This window comes from Emys orbicularis, chromosome 1 (genome assembly GCF_028017835.1).
Source record: "Emys orbicularis isolate rEmyOrb1 chromosome 1, rEmyOrb1.hap1, whole genome shotgun sequence".
In the NCBI taxonomy this organism is placed as follows: Eukaryota; Metazoa; Chordata; order Testudines; family Emydidae; genus Emys; species Emys orbicularis.
This window is the reverse complement of record NC_088683.1, coordinates 92,404,950-92,421,900: the sequence shown is the minus strand read 5'-3', so window position 1 is coordinate 92,421,900 and position 16,951 is coordinate 92,404,950.

The window sequence follows — 16,951 nt, the reverse complement described above, 5'->3', positions numbered from 1 at the left end:
TTATGGGAAATGTAATTTTCAGTAAACAAAGCATTTCAATAATCATTTTAATAAAAGTTTTGCTTTAAAAATAACAACCCCCCCCTGCAGCCAGGGGAGTCAATAGGTGGACTGTGAGCCAAATCCGCACTGCCAGACACTTTTGAACGGACTCCAAAATCTATTTATTTATTATAATTTTTTTTTTCTGGAGTCTGAACCTTGACTATATCTTGACCAAGAAATTTGGACCTTGACAAAAAATAATTGACTATCCCTGCCCTACAGTTGGTTGTAACGTCAACAATGTTACATGAAAAATGTGGGTGTCAGAAAAGGCTATTTCTTTCTTTTAATTGGAAAAAAAAAGTATCCAGAAAAATGTCAGCGAGCACTGATCATGACTGTTGTGATGGCTTCAAGCCAAAGAAGAAAGAAAAGATCCAGCCCGAAGAGAAACTGGCACGGTGTAAAAATAGTCTCTTTTAATTAAGCAGCCCTAGTTTCTCTATAGGGTGAGTCTTCTCTTTTTACTTTGTTACCCTTTTTTCTCTCATCTACTTGCACATCCCCCGGCTCTCCTAGCATTCAGCCAGATAGAAAAGCATGCCTGGTAGTGGGAGGCAGTGCAGAGTCTTTCCCTCCATGGAGTCTTGTAGCCACATCATCTTCCCCTCCCAGCAGCTTAGCTCAAAGGAAAGAAGATGGAGGTACGGAGGGCTTACAGTTGTCTTTGCCCTGGGGTTTCTGATTTACAGTCCCTCTCCCTTCCAGTGACTAGATTCATGGATACGTATATATACATGTTACAGAGGGAGGTCAGGCTCATTCTTCAGTTGCTTGGTTGCATCACCTGATGGCCAGACTCATGGGGAAGCACAGGGACTTTGTGGGGATGGGTGGGATGGAGTCATTCTTGTTTTAAGTGGTCTCATGAACACACCCCATTCCAGCGACCTGACTTAAGAGAAAGTGCACTTAGTAGTTGCCTGGATGGAAGATACTTGATTCATTTCAAAGGCAAGGTCCGCTCTCCACCTTGCTGCTTGGGTGAATGTCCTGCTGATGCCAGAATATTTCAGAGGGCCATAGGACCAGAAGAGACTTCCTGGGTCTTCAAGTCCAGTCTCCTGCTATTGGAGGCAACCCTATCATGTAGGTCCATCATTTATCAGGCTCCATCCCAAACCTAGTTCAGTTGTTTGCCCCCAGTATTGCTATTGGAAGGCTTCAACTTCAGCCCCTGGCATTGGGGGCCAGATCCTCAGCTGGTGTCAATCAGTGTAGTGCTATTGAAGCCCATGGAATTAGGCTCATTTACACCAGTGGAGGAGTTGGCCCAGGAGCTTTATTTTCTCAGTGGTCTGAGTCATAGTGGGACTGGAAGAGGTGCATCTTCTTTGTCCATGGTGCTTTTTAGCTGCCCTGGGAGTGTGTGTTTGCTGCCCAGTTGCTCAAGGAGCAATTATTAATAATTAATAAATTAGCACCTAATTTAGGGCTTCTTCTCCTCAACACATTTTACAGGCATAAATCACATAACACTCATAGTGCCCCCGGAGGCTGGCTAAGGTCCCCAGTAGCTGAGGTTATCTTCCGCATCCTTGCTTGGGAGCAAAAAGAATTCCCCAGTGTTAGCCACTTCCACTGATGCCCCAGCTCCCAGCAAGGACACAGAGAAGATAAGTCAGAACAACACACCGAGGATGTGACATTCTCTGCTAACGGGGGCGGTGGCTGCAGTGTGTATCTGCAGGGACTTGGGACCTTTCTGAGCGTTGGGGATGTCATCCGGACATTTGAGTTAGAACTAAATCCCTGGAGAAGAGCCTGATGGGTGGCTTTAGAACCCATTAGCTCCAAGTCTTTGGGTCTGCAGGCCAGGACCATGAGGGGTTGGGGCCATTGTTCCTGTTTCATATTTGGGCTTCAAGCTTTTGCTGTACAGAACAGAGAACTCTCCTCCTGCCTGTTGCTGATGCTGTAGATACAACCACCTCTGGCCAGTTCGTAGAGCACATTTTACATACACTAGTGATCCCAAAGTCACAACTGTAGGGGAGAATACAGGAGGGGTTTGGACCAGCTTGTCAGTCATTTTCAGTCCCCTATCACTGACCAGCACATAACCAGGATAGGTAAAGCCCTGCCCACCAACGTAATGACACACACGTTACGGTGCAATGGGGCTAGTGTGAGTGTCTGCAGCGTCTCTGTGTGTCCAGCTGTTTGTTAGTTTGAATGCCACTACCAGCCTAGCCATTTTACCATTCACTAAAAGACTGCTTTCGTGGTGTCAATTGACCTGGTACTCTTCCGTTTCGTGGGATTCAGGTTTTCCAGCATATTGCCAGCAGATGTGCTTATTATTATTGGCATTGTGAAAATGTCCAGGGACCCACAATTAGGATCAGGGCCTAACTGTGTTAGGTGCAGTACAAACACATAGTAAAAGACAGTCATTGCCCCAAAGAAGTCACAATACAAAATCTGATGTCATGAATGTAAGAGAAAACTAAAGCTGTAATGATGCTGTATTGTGAATAAATTAAAGCACTCAGCTGCAAAGTCAATAGGGGCAGTGAGAGAAATTCAGAGGCCTAGGAGAAATGGAGAGGCTGGTAGAGGCGCACATAGAGCAACGCTTCAACAATCCTGCCACCAGGAGCTGGAATCAGGGAGAGGTCACCAGGGCTGACTGAAGGGGTGGTGTTCCTTTCCCCACCCTGCCTCCACAGATGGAGCACGTTAACTCTCTTACGCTCATTGGGAGCCTTCATCAGAAGATACTTTATTAAACCTCTTTCAAACACATCACTCATCAACCCCACTGGCTTGCACTCCATAATGTTTTATGGAAATATGCTTATGAGTGTAAATATGATGTAACTGGAATATGCTTCATGCAAAAGGTCTCTTGTAAGGCATCATGACAAAGCTTATGATCTACTGAGTAATCATTTGCATGTATTATTTCTATGTCTGGAGTTAGGAGAATAAGATATAAACTTGTATTACTAATGTAAACATATTAAGTGGAAGCCATTAAGGGTGCTTCAGAATCAATGAACTGTGAATGGGTTTGTTTACCTGCAAGCCTTCCTGCGTACTTGTCAGCCAGCTCCTAGGTAATGAAGAAGGAGGTCTTACAGTGACATGTGATCATGTCATCTGAACTGGAATTCATCTTAAACCTGGTGCTTTTCCATTTAGAAGGAGGGGTGGGGACTCAGAGAGACAAAAGATTCCTGCCTTGTGCCAAAGCTATAAAAGGGGGTGGAACAGAATAAAGGGGGTCCCAGTCATGAGAAAGCCCTGGCTTTTCACCTAAGATGCCTGCTGGAACTAACAAGGACTGTACCAGAGGAAAGGATTAGGCCCAGCCTAGGAAGGAGTCTAATCTGTGAAAGAAGCTTATTGGAACATCTCTGAGGGTGAGATTTTACCTGTAAACAGTTTCTTAATGTATTAGGCTTAGATTTGCATGTTTTTGCTTTATTTTGCTTGGTGACTTACTTTGTTCTGTCTGTTATTACTTGAAACCACTTAAATCCTACTTTTTATTCTTAATAAAATCACTTTTGTTTATTATTGAACCCAGAGTAAGTGATTAATACCTGTGCATATCTCTCTATCAGTGTTATAGAGGGTGGACAATTTATGAGTTTACCCTGTTTAAGCTTTATACAGAGTAAAACAGATTTATTTGGGGTTTGGATCCCATTGGGAGCTGGGTGTCTGGGTGCTGGAGATAGGAAAGCTGCTGAGCAGTTTTTGGTTAAAATCTGCAGCTTTTGGGGCGTGGACCAGACCTGGGTCTGTGTTGCAGCAGGCTAGCGTGTCTGGCTCAACAAGGCAGGGTTCTGGAGTCCCAAGCTGGCAGGGAAAATGGGCTCAGCACGTCAGGTGACAGTCCCAAGGGGGTCTCTGTGACCGAACCCGTCACAACTTTATTAAACCTCTTTCAAACATATGACTCATCGACCTCACTGGCTCCCTAATCACAAGCTTCCTTTTGGTCACATGACCATTCTTCACAACTGGGATGGCTATGCAGATGGTATCCCACTTATGGTGCCAGGGCTCCTGGCAGGCAGGGCTGAGAGCCAGGAGGATACTTGGCTGAGTCTCCAACTCACCGACTCCTTTCTCTCATCTGGACCTTCTCAACAAGCACAGGCACTGAGTGGCCCAGTCAGACCAACTCCCCACCATGAATTCCAGCAGGAGTTACTACAGAGAATTCTTTTCCAGGTATCTGCCTCGTGGGTCTTGCCCACAGGCTCAGGGTCTAACTGATCACCAGATTTGGGTTTGGGAAGGAATTTTCCCACAGGTCAGATTGGCAGAGACTGTGGGGGGGTTTCACCTTCCTCTGCACCATGGGGCAGGGGTCACTTGCAAGTTTAAACTAGTGAAAATGGTGGATTCTGTGTAACTTGAAGTCTTTAAACCATGATTTGAAGACTTCAGTAGCTCAGTCAGAGGTGAGGGGTCTATTACAGGAGTGAGTAGGTGAGGTTCTGTGGCCTGCAATGTGCAGGAGGTCAGACTCAATGATCACGATGGTCCCTTCTGACCTTAAAGTCTATGAGGAGATAGATAATCTCCCCTTTCCCTCCTGAGAGGATTTACTGTGTAACATAAATTGATGGTGCTAAAGAATTGTTTTATATAATTTAGGCTCAAAAACGTTGCTTAAGCCTCATTGACTTCAATGAGAGCCCAGGTTTCATGTTAAGCACCCTGCCTGAATAAGGATGTCTTCCTGAACTGGGGCCATTCGTATGTGCTCTATAAATATCTCTGCCAACAGGATCCTAGAGAGAACACAAACACCCTGTGGGTGCCCATTGCACATTAACAGCTGGAAGTGCTAGTGATGTAAGAAGTGATTCACTTCGCCTCACGTGGGATTTTTAATAAAGCTGTGAGAGCAACAAGGATGGGTGTTCTTCCTTTGCCACGTGGGCCGGGCAATTTCCACACATGCACACACCCGGCCCAGGGAGCAGTGAGGAAGCAGGCAGTGTTCACCCAGGGAGCACAGCTGTGCAGAAGATGCCTTATAGTCACATTGGATTTTCTCTTTTAGTGCTCTAGAGCAGCGAGACAATCTGGGACGCTCACACCCCATGCCTGGCTCCATGCCAGTGAGGCGGACTGCTGCCCTACTTACTGTTTGAGAGCAGGGTACGATCGTTTCAGGCCCATGATCGCAAAACCTTTGCTTTACAAAATAAGTTCTGAATTCGAATGAACAGTAGCTCTCCTGAGGGAATGTAGAGAAGGAACCAGCCATTCCATGCCTTGATTAGCCTTTTCCCCTTATTCCCAGGATGCACTACCTATTTGAGGTCATGATGGCTTTAGCCCTCTGCTAGAGTTTCCGTCAGGTTACTGCAAAAATCTGATGAGCCATGGCCTAAGCCTGTATGCCTGTGAGCAAGTGTGGGTTTGCAAAAGCTGGCACAGCATGACTTTGTGATCAGCTATTGCTACCTATGGGCATAAAGGACTGGCAGCAGGGGCAGGAAGAGTGCATGGGAGGATTTTATCCGTACATCACCTCCATGAAGGCGGGAGAAAGGATGGGCCAGTAGTTAGAGCACTAGCCTGGAAACCTGAGATCACTTCCCTGCTCAGCTACAGGCTTCCTGTGTGACCTTGGGCAAGTCACTTAGTCTCTCTGGACCTCAGCTGTGAAATGCAGATAATAGCAGTGCCCTGTCTCACAGGGGTGTTGTGAGGCTAAACCTATCAAAGATGATGAGGTGCTTAGCTACCTTGGTAATGGGAGACATATAGTTACCATTAGATGGATTTAAAATAACGGTAACAGTTCATAAGTGCCAAAATTAAGATGCCCAGTACAACATCAGTTCCAACCCCTTGGGTATATGTATTATGATGTGGCCTTTAATTACATGACACACAACATCCCGCCCCCCCCGCCCCCTGCTTCTCCCACAGGACCTCTCGGGATAAGTACATACACAGCAAGTACACCTGTGGTAAAGTCAGGCTAAGAGGACTGGTGTCCAAGCTGCCTTTGCATTTAGATCTCCTTCTTGATATTTTAGGGATGGGAGGCTGGAGTTCTTGGAAACTGAAAGAAAGTGCACTTTCCGTTCTTAATTACAATTAATGTAGTGGTGTATTGTACAGTCCTGCCTTTAGGGTTGCCAACTGTCTAATCACACAAACCCAAATGCACCCTGCCCTGCCCCTTCCCCGAGGCCCCACCCCTTCTCTGAGACCCTGCCCCACTCACTCCATCTCCCCTCCCTCCATTGCTCACTCTCCCCCACCCTCACTCGCTTTTACTGGGCTGAGGCAGGGGGTTGGCTCCCTGCCTGCCCTGGCCCCGCGCCGCTCCCGGAAGCGGCCGGCACATCCCTGCAGCCCCTGGGAGAGCCGGGGGTGTCCGCGCGCTACCCCTCCCTGCAGGCACGCGGCCAACGGGAGCTGCAGACTTGGCTCTCAGGGCAGGGTCCTCAGGGACATGCCGGCCACTTCCGGGAGTGGCGCAGAGCCAGGGAGCCTGCCTTAGCCCTGCTTCGCTGCCAGTCTTTTAATGGCCTAAAATTTCCCAGTTTGGCTTCAGTAGCCTCCGGGAGATAGAGCCTGATTCTGGGAGACTCCCAGCCAAACTGGGAGGGTGGGCAACCCTACCTGCCTTGAATGCAGGGCACTGGACTCGATGATCTCTCAAGGTCACTTCCAGTCCTACACTTCTATGATTCTGTGATAAAAAAAAATCCCATGTTTTTATTTCTATGGCTGTTGCTAAGATCCACATGTCCATAAGGATTATGAAATCACTAGAAGTATATAATGCAAGGCTTAAAGCCACAAGGAGTTTTACCATTGACTTGATTGGTAAGGACTTGACTTTTCTCCCATGGATAGGCCATTTTCCCACTCTGATGATATCTTTCTGCTCCAACTGACTTCAATGTGAGCATCAGCTGCACAGGTGAAGGCAGAATACGCTCCACAAGTCTAATTGCATTTTAAGAGTGTGCTCTGAAGGAGGAAACCAGAAGAGAAAGCACTGATGGGTCTGTTCCTTTAAGGAACATTTTTCTGTTTTCAACATCTCATCCCTTCAATGCCCTGAAGTCATTTCCAGCCTCAGCTTTCCTTTTTTTAAAAAAACAACCACACAACCCAGTTTCTCATATTTTCAAAAATTATAACCATAAAAACAAATTAAATCTTAAACAAGCAAGATAGATAATCAATCTTACACTGCCTTACATGGAGAATGAAAACATCTCAGGATTTAAAAAGATTTATCTACAGCAGGGGTCGGCAACCTTTCAGAAGTCATGTGCCGAGTCTTCATTTATTCACTCTAATTTAAGGTTTTGCGTGCCGGTAATACATTTTAATGTTTTTAGAAGGTCTCTTTCTATAAGTCTATAATATATAACTAAACTATTGTTGTATGTAAAGTAAATAAGGTTTTTAAAATGTTTAAGAAACTTCATTTAAAATTAAATTAAAATGCAGAGCCCCCCGGACCAGTGGCCAGGACTCGGGCAGTGTGAAGGCCACTGAAAATCAGCTCGCGTGCCGCCTTCGGCACACATGCCATAGGTTGCCTACCCCTGCTCTACAGCCTGTGGCTCTCCCCTTTGGGAAGCTTCAGCAGGCCAGGGAACACCCAACCATGAGGCTCTGTTGGAGCTGTGCTGCTCAGGATTGCCGGAGGTAGCGGGATGGGGACCCTGTTCAATATGTCTGAGTGTTGGCGTAACCCCTAGCAGTCTCACCAAAGGTCAGGGCCCTCATGTGATAAGTATTATATAAAAACACAGACAGACCCTGCCCCCAAAGAGCTTCCAGGCTAAGTAGAGAAGAAAAAGGAAGTATGCCCTCCATTTTACAGATTGGAAATGGAGGCACAGAGGGTGATTGGCGTAGCCTGGGTCACACAAGAGGTCTGTGGCAGAACCGGGAAGTGAGCCCTGATCTCCCAAATTATAATCTGGTGCCTTAACCGGAAGGCCAACTTTCTTCTGAATCAGAGGCCCTGCACTTCATGTAGATAGCTCTGGCCTCCAGTCGATTCCTGAGATCTGTGGGACTTCCCCCATATGGAACAAGTGAGGGGGTGGACAGGGGCAAGCCCCCACATTCCAATGGAATGATTGCATGAAAACTCCTCAAGGTCAACCTCAGAGGCCCCTGCCCTCCCAGATCCCTTCCTCTCTCCCTCTCTAGATCAGCATGGTCCCGAGGATAGGGCACAGAGAGGAAATCAGTAGATCTAAGGTCTATTCCTAGCTCTGCCACTTACTTGCTATGTGACCCTGGACAAGTCACATCATCTTCCTATGCCTCAGGATCCATAAGAAGGAATAGTTATGTTTACCCTCCTTGCCCAGTGCTTTGTGATCTCTCTGATGCAGCACTCTTCATCTGCAGGAGTTTTATATCTCACTAACTGTGGGGTGGAGGGGGAGCGGAGAGGGTTTAAACAGAATATATATACCCTAAATCAAACCTGGAACATGTACCAAGGAGAAAATCTCTGCCACTGTGTAACCTTGAACAAAGCACTTCACCTCTCACACACTTTGGCTTGTCTGTTTAGACTATAAGCTCTCTGGAACAGGTGCTCTCTTACTAGGTGTTTGTACAATGTCTAGCACAATCCTTCTTCCCTCCACAATGTCGGTTGGGGCCTTGCAGTGCTACTGCAATGCAAATAATAAACTCTCTTGAAAGAAGGGCAATGGGGTTTTTAAGGACTGCATGTGGTCAGGACTTCAGTTTTGCATTTCATCTGAGAAATAAATTTGCTAAGTTCAGCCAGTGAAAGGAGAGTTCATCTGTAGTTCAGGCATGCGTGGTTGTGTAGCTGAGCAATGACAAACTAACTTTCTGGCACTGATACTTCAATCAGAAAAGATAAAGAGCGTCAGTGAATTTCTTCATTCTCTTATTTGTTAGATCTGGTGGACTAGATGAAAAACACCTGGAATGTTGTTGCTTTGCACAGCTGGATCGCTTTATACAGCTGGGTTGCTTTACACATCTGGGTTGCTTTACATATTCATTGTACAGTAATTTGGGTCATGTGCTTCATTTTGGGCATATAATTACAAATAAACAAGACTTGGGGCGATGCTCTGGAACTACTCTGTATGAAGCCAGCCAGGACTCTGGGGGAGCATGCCTCCTCTCTCTGAGCATACTGTCTCCAGGGCAAGAAGCTTACACAGCTTCAACCTTCCTGGGTCTGACCTCGGAGCATTCAGCATCCCCTTCCACACCGTTCATTTCTCGCAGCGAGCCAGAGTTGCAAAGTCCAGATGATTCCCAAAGGTCATGGTGCGCAGATGAGGAGTTGTTGCATAAGGGCCGTTTCTAAAATAAACCTTCCTGTACCACATACATTTTCACAGAAGCCTCACAGCCTTATTAGTTTCACCATTCCTTGTACAACTTTCAAACCAGCACATAAAGTGGGTTTCTTGTGTATGTCACTAAACTCTGTTCTGTGTGGTTATGGCTCTAGACTGGGACTCAGGAAATCTGGGTTCACTTCCTGGCTCTGCAACAGCCTTACTATGTGACCTTGAGTAAGTCACTCAGGGTATGTCTACTACACAGCAGCTGGGAGGTGTAATTCCCAGCTTGAAGAAACATACACATGCTGGCTCTGCTCAAACTAGGCACTAACAATAGCAGTGTGGCTGCAGCAGCATGGGTGGCGGCTCAAGCTAGCTGCCCGAGGGTATATCTACACTGCAATTAGACACCCGCGGCTGTCCCATGCCAGCCGACCTGGGCTCGGGCTGCAGGGCTGTTTCATTGCAGTCTAGACTTGTGGGCTTGGGCTGCAGCCTGAGCTCTGGGACCCTCCCACCTCGCAGGGTCCTAGAGCCGGGGCGCCTGCCCAAGCCCAGAAGTCTACGCTGCAATGAAAAAGCCCCATGAGCCCAAGTCAGCTGGCAGAAGCCAACCATGGGTTTTTCATTGCAGTGTAAGCATACCCGGAGAACAATCCCACCTGAGCCTCTGGGCATGTACTTGAGCAGCTAACCCAAGCTGCTGCCTGTGCTGCCATGGCCACATGGCTATTTTTAGGTGCTAGCTCGAGCAGAGCTGCACGTGTATGTTTACCCGAGCTGGGAATCGCACTACCCAGCTGCCATGTAGACCTATCCTTAGGGTACATATGTCTACACTTTGGGCTGCGGGCGTCACTCCCAGCTCGAGGAGACATAGCCTCACTAGCTGTGATCAAGCTAGTGCACTAAAAATAGTGTCGCTGTGGTGAGCAAGTGGTGGGAGGAGGTAGTTCAACTCAGCTAAACTGACACAAACCCCTCTTATTATCAAAATAAATGTGTCCAAACAGCCTTTTGTGCTGGCTTAAGAACAGATTTAAAATTATAATTGTGCAATATTCTTGTGTAGACAAGACTAGAGCTGGTCAAGAATTTTCCAACGGAACAATTTCCCGTTGGAAAAATGGTGATTTGATGTAAACAAAATGTTTTGCAGAAACACATCGATTTGATATTCTTGTCATATATTTGTATTAAAGTGCTTCATTTTGACTTTTATAATTATGTAATATAGAAAAGTCAAAAGGAAGCACTTCAACCGTACAGAAACTAAAACATTTGGAAATTTTGTTTCGTGGGAAATTTTGGCTGTTCATCTGATCCAGGATGAAAGGAAATATCCAATGGCAGAATTTCCTGTGGAATGGAAATACCCAAATTTCAACCAGCTCTGAAGAAAATCTTTAATTAAAAAGAAGAAGAAGAAGAAGAAGAAGAAGAAGCTGAGAGTCTCCTCTTTATCACAGGATTCCAGGAGCTGGAGCTTTCAGGGAAAAAAGCCAACCAAAACCCAGCCAAATAATGAGACTCTCGATAAAATCGTAAGGTCTGGCAACATTGCTACATCTTAGTCTCAGCATGGTAACCTCAGGCTCACAGAGAGAGCATGAGAATTAGTAGAAAATTATACATTAAAAGCAATGTTAAAGGTCAGTTTTTAAAACGGACAATGGAGAAGGGTCCATCACAGACTCATGGTGGTGTGTGTGGCCAGTCAAACAGATTTCTCACTTCCCAGCTTCCTCAATGTTCTCTCCTGTATTTCAGAGCCACTTTGTGCTCAATTTTTTGGAAAACAGCTGCATTTCCTTGATATAAGATTGCCACCTAGTGGCCAGTTACAAAATTTCACAGTGCGGCAATAAGCATGAGAACTAGCTAACAATGACACCGTCCACAGGCAGTTGGGATTTTATTCCTGTATCGCCTGTTCCATGGATGGGAGCCAGCATTCATTACAGGCCGTCATTACAGTAAATATGTCCACCTGTTTATTCACTTTGTTAGTGATGAGATCGGGGCTGTTACTAAACAAAAATTACTAAGATGATGAATTTCTACAGGCAATTATTCCACTGACAGAGTTAAAAATCAAAACTACTTCAATACATTAGGACACTCACTTGGGGTGTTGATGTTTTGGGGAACATTTCAATACTAAATCCCAGTGTCCCTTCCCCAGGGGTCACTTCATGGGCTTGATCCTGCAAGTTGTTCAGCGCTGCAGTCAATGGGTGCTGAAAATTTTGCTAGGTCAGGCCTCATGTGTCTCATATTTGATCCTCCTCCACATCCTGGGACAATGATAAGAAATCAGTCACAGAAAGCTTTGCTTCCTTCCAACACTGAACAAGGAACATCATTAAAAACAAGAAAAGCTACTCAGTCTCTCTCCCCACTTCACTGTAGATCTTCTGCATAGAAGTAACATTTAACAGCACTCCTCTTGCCTGGATTCCTGCAACTGTTTTAAGAACTAGTGTACACCTGTATCCTCACCATCCCCATAGTAGATTCAGTACAAAATTCTGGATCATGTTAAATCTGTGGTAGAGCAACATATGGTATTTTCACAACTGAATAATTATCTAGAGAACAAAAAACTCTCTTTTAAACTCCGCTTTTTTCTACTATACACCCATTACTGACAGTGTGATGAGATTCAATCCACTGTTGGAAAGAGCATGGGCTAAAACCCGAGAGACACAGAGCATCTTCAAACGCCCTATGAAATAAGCCAGATTTACAGACACCCAGCCCTCTCAGGATTCCGCCGCATCTGTTGTTTATCACCCACCAGAGCCATAAGCTTTTGGTTTGGTTTGGAAAGACTTACAAATTGTTAAGCAGTAATGTTCATACTGGAAATGTGCAAGAGGGCGCTACTCATGACATAATGTACAATGACGTAGGCTCACCATAGTGAAGGGAAAGCAAACACCAGCTTCCTTGAAAATGTTTGGCTCACCCCATACTGGCATGTTGACTTTAAGTGGTGGGAGAGTATCAGACCTAAGAATGTCATGTGGGGGAGGAGAGGCTAGATAAAGACGCAGTGAATCCGGCGGAGGGGTGGGTCACATGGAGGGAAAAGTACGGAAGTATGGGCGCTCCTGGGGCTCAGGCAGTGAAAGAGAGGGGAGTGAGGAATCAAGCAAGGGAGAGCCTGTACCTGGCCTGAAAGAGAAGGGAGTGAAGAACAGAGATGTTAGATACTAAGGCCAGAAATCATGTAGTCTGACCTCAGGCCTGAGAGGTAACACCTGGCCTCAGCAGTGGATCCTCAGCTACAGGCACAGGGTTGCTCAGGGTGTGTTGGGTCTGCTTGAGTCACTCAGTGCTGCAGTGACGAGTCACTCAAGTTGGAGAGACTGGACTCTCCCTCACCACACTACACAGGGCACAAACAGATGAGCACAGCTGGGCCTAAGTGAACCCGCACTCACCAAATCCCATCTGAGCAACACCCGACAAAGGCCCCTGTGGGGTCCAAGCGTTTTGTTTTCCTACTAAGGGAACACGACTGCTCGGGGTTCTCAGACTTCCCCAGTGTCCAGGCCACACCCTAGAGAGATTGCTTTATGAAATGCCTCCGCTCCCAACAGGATTGAACAGGCCACTTCCTCTCCTGTTTGCAGCCACACCACTGCCCCTTTGGCAAATACAGAAATTGCTTGCAGGGGAAAAGTGACATTAGGAATGTATTCAATGCATTGGAATTGTCTTGATGCAATTTAACAGCTGAAGGAGGAGCCAGTGGCAGTATCAAGTGACCAGGTCGCTCTCTACAGAGCACAGTTTGGGAATTTACAGGTTACAGGCCTCCACAGAAGGGTGAAGCGACAGATACTGAAATTCAACTCTTAAACTAATAGTGAGGCCTATGTTTTGCCAGAAAAGTACAGCAGCACCACGCCCTCCTGGGGGAGCTCAGGGAGGGATTCGGGAGAAACAGACTCATCCTGGGCACCCCAGGGTGCTTTGGAAGCATACAGACATGGCACATCATGCTTTGGTGGGGCAACATGCTCCCCTTATACACTCAGCCTGCTGTGCAGGCTAGTGAAGCGGGCCCGCAGCTCTGCTTCCATCCTGCCCCCTGAGTGCAGGGGCTGCAACTGTTCCTGGCCTTTGCACAGGCCATGTAATGGGGGACAGGGTGGAGAGGGAAGGCTCTTTGCACCCTCTTGTATAATCTGTCTGTGTTTTTTACAGAATTGATGGTTTTGTCTTACTGATGTTTTTGCTTTAGTAACTTTAGTTTAAGGGGAGTTATTTAAAAATTGTAGAGACAGGAGAAGGAATTGTAGCAGGAAACCCCTTGTAAATAGATTCTGCAATGGAACTATGCAGCATAGTGAGACTAGACTCCCAGAGTTGTCTCTCAGCTCATCCTGAACGCCACCTGCACTGTGTTCACACGGACAATTTGGACACAAGCTGGTGCTCACCGTTCCTTCACTGGAGTAGTATCAGGGAGGAGCTGTGCAAATGGAGTCTCCAATCCTCCTTTCTTGAGGATTACAAAGCAGCTCAGGTTCTCCCCACACAGTCTCCTTCCATCGCCCCAGCGATGTGGCCCTCACCTTCCTGTTTTGAAGTCAACACGTAGGGCTCATCTTCTGTGCGCCAAGCCTGAATCCTAACTGAACCTTCCTAGCCAACTTAGAAACAATGCTTCTGTGAAGGGGCTCTGGAATATGGGGGTCAGGGGACCATGGCCCCATCACTTTTTAGCAGCCATAAGGGCGAGCGATGTGGGGGAGGGGAGGAAAGGAGCGAGCAGGGAGTGAGAAAAGTGGCTATCCTTTAACTCACTTCCTTTCCCAACAGGCCTTGCTCTGAGGTCTACAACTAAAGTGGTCCCTGGACTACAAGTCCCAGAATTCTCTTGATTTAGGAAGAAAACAGGCACAAGTCAGAGCTAGGGCATGAACTTTTCTTAAAGGCTCAGCTCAATGGGTGACAAATGCACAAATACTCTCTCTTTCTCTCTGATTACCAGGCCTGCTGGCCAGTCAGCTAAGCTCCCAGGATTTTATATTCTTTAGTCAGTGGAAAGAGATGCATCTTTCAACTCTAAATGTCTAGGTTCATATTTAAGTGGTTTTTCTGGCAGAAGCCAATTTGAAAGGCCTAGGGTTGTTACTGAGAATGACCTACCTCCTTCACCTGCCAGCTTCACCAATGAGACATCAAGTTCCATCATTCTGAATGATTGTAGGTCACATGGAGGGTTGGGGCTAGATCTTAAGGTAGTGTGGCCTCATCCACTTCGGTCCTTGCATATACCTACCAATATCTTGAATTTCACTTAGCAGCTGATTGGCTGCCAGTATGGAGAGTAGAGCACAGGTCGATTGTGCTCAGTCTGGCCTATCTCACATAGAAGGTGAGTGGCTGAGTTGTGGGTCTTTCCCAGATAGCTCAGAGATCATTAAGATATGGATAAGTGAAGAATCCATGGACAAGTCTTGCTCAGTAGCTAATAAGAAACAAACAACAAAATTCTGAAAGTCACTTGCAGGTTTAAACTAGTGCAAATGGTGAATTCTCTGTAACTTGAAGTCTTTAAACCAGGGGTCGGCAACCTTTCAGATGTGGTGTGCAGAGTCTTCATTTAGTCACTCTAATTTAAGTTTTCGCGTGTCAGTCATACATTTTAACGTTTTTAGAAGGTCTCTTTCTATAAGTCTATAATATATAACTAAACTATTGTTGTATGTAAAGTAAATAAGATTTTTAAAATGTTTAAGAAGCTTCATTTAAAATTAAATTAAAATGCAGAGCCCCCCTGACTGGTGGCCAGGACCCGGGCAGTGTGAGTGCCACTGAAAATCAGCTCGCGTGCCGCCTTCGGCACGCATGCCATAAGTTGCCTACCCCTGCTTTAAACCATGATTTCAGGACTTCAGTAACTCAGCCAGAGGTTAGGGATCTATTAAAGGAATGGCTGGGTGAGGTTCTGTGGCTGGCAATGTTCAGGAGGTCAGACTCAGTGATCACGATGGTACGGCCTTACCTTCTAGCCTTAAAGTCTATGAGTCACAGATTTTGTTTGTCACAAAAATCACGGCCTTACAAACATACAGTCTTTATTGCACCTATTACATGTGTGCATGAAGCCCTGTCATGCCTCTTCCTAGTCCCATTGTACTGTGTGCAGCACTTGCATGAGTGCTGGGAATACCAGTCTGTCCTTCTTCTTCTTGGTTCCGGGATGTCCTGGGCCCATGACATGAAGCTCTGCCGACTGCCATGCTTGTCCTTGGTCCTAAATTCTCTCTCTTTACGCTAGGCTGGCTTTATAAAACTGGCAGGTTCTGTGCAATTCCCTCTCGTTTGTATGTATTTACAGTATTCTAGCACACTGTAATCGCTAACTGGTTTCCCTCTCGCTACACTTATTAACCTACTCACTCTTCACACGCATATAGTTCTGACAACCCTTGGTTTCCGTGTGCAATTTCAGGTATTGATTTTAAGTAATAAAATCTTAATTGGGCTATGTCCTGGTTTCCTTGAGAGCCCACAGGTCTATTCAAGTGTGTCAACACTAGCAACATTTGCACCTGTCATTCTTCACTAGTGCAACTCCACCGCTGAAAGCAGCAGGTGAAATGGTAGTGCAGACAGGGCTCTGACCATGGTTAGACACCTGAGACTGGTCTACATTAGCATTTCCACTATTGCTAGTTTGCGCTGGTGGTGAATTACATGTCTGAATTTTGCTAACGCATACAAGGCCTTTGTTTTAAAACCACAGAAATTAAGATTATCTGAGGGGGATAACAGCTCCCTGGTTTAATTGTGAGGGGATTAGAGGCAAGGAATCTTCAGTGAGGAGTTCACTACTGTGAAGTTTGCTTCTTCTGTTGGTTCTCCAGAGCCTGAATTTGTTGACTTCAGCTGACACTGCAAGGCCTACTTGTTTCCCTGAGGTGTTTTCTAGAGTGTGAGTGTACATAGGATTGCGTTTAGGGTAGAGTAAATAGGTGGAGATGAGGAATCCAGGGGGGAATCTAGAACATCCCTGCATATTAGGACATTGGCTCCTAGCTGCAGTCTGTAGATTGTTCAATAAATATGGTACAATTAGACGGGTACATTTTTATAAACTGAAATAAATAGATACACATTATTATTTCTTCTTATTTATTATTAGTTATGTTCTTACAGTGTGCTCAGTGTGGAACAAGACACAAATAATATAATCCAGACCCATACACATGTGCATGCAAAGCTGAAACGCTCGCACCCTTCTGCACACATGTCTTGTAGGGCCTGGTTCTAGAGTTCTTCATTTCTTGGGCAACGCGCAATCTGAATTGCCTTTTCTGTCTGGAACAGTAGCACAGAGAAGCCAGAGCTACTAAATCTTCTTCTCCAACAGTGCATCACCTTACAAAGTTAACCCTGATCCACAATGACAACTCCTAAGGGGTTCGGTGCTTGTCCCCGCCCTGCTCCCTCTGGGGGGCTTGTGCCAACTCACTCACTACAACCCATGGAGTGTCACAAATGACAAATACTGGCCCCTACTCCTCCACTGCACTAGAAGGTTCATTTCACTGATGAAGAATGACAGTTCCTGTGAGCCAGGC